Source organism: Penaeus monodon, chromosome 20 (assembly GCF_015228065.2).
Source record: "Penaeus monodon isolate SGIC_2016 chromosome 20, NSTDA_Pmon_1, whole genome shotgun sequence".
Taxonomy (NCBI): Eukaryota; Metazoa; Arthropoda; class Malacostraca; order Decapoda; family Penaeidae; genus Penaeus; species Penaeus monodon.
Window position 1 is genome coordinate 29,646,617 of NC_051405.1, and position 553 is coordinate 29,647,169.

Below are 553 nucleotides of genomic sequence, written 5' to 3' on the forward strand. Positions count from 1 at the left end.
AGACTACTTATGCACCAACCACAGTTTCCTTACCTTGATGTATGTCTCTCTCACACCACAGAACCGGCCGCCTAGAAAAGTGAAACAACAAAGCAGACAGTCAACATTCTCAGCCGTTCGCGCTTCAAGACATGTAGATTTCAGTAGCTCCTTGTAATTGAGGTACGATTCACTTCCTTGCATGTCGTTTACTCCTCGTTTAACCTGTTAATACGTTTCGTGTAACTAAATAGCTAGTTCCTACTTCCATGTTTTGCTTTCTACATTGTTTTTATGTGAATAACTAGTTACTATCGTTTTGCTCTGTCAGTGAATAACTTGTAACTACTTTGATTTGTTTTGTTTTCTAAACTGATTTTGCTTTGAAGTAAATAACTAGTTACTCCTTCGAATAGGACCTAAAACAAACACATTTTTACTCTGCTGTCCTCCAGGATTATATCCGTTAAAAGCCCCATTCAGAATGCCGGGAAAAAAATGCAAATTTTTTTAACGGTTATTTCCACCAGCTAATTTCCCCTTGCCTCTTAAGCGACCGTTTCCTCCCCCACTG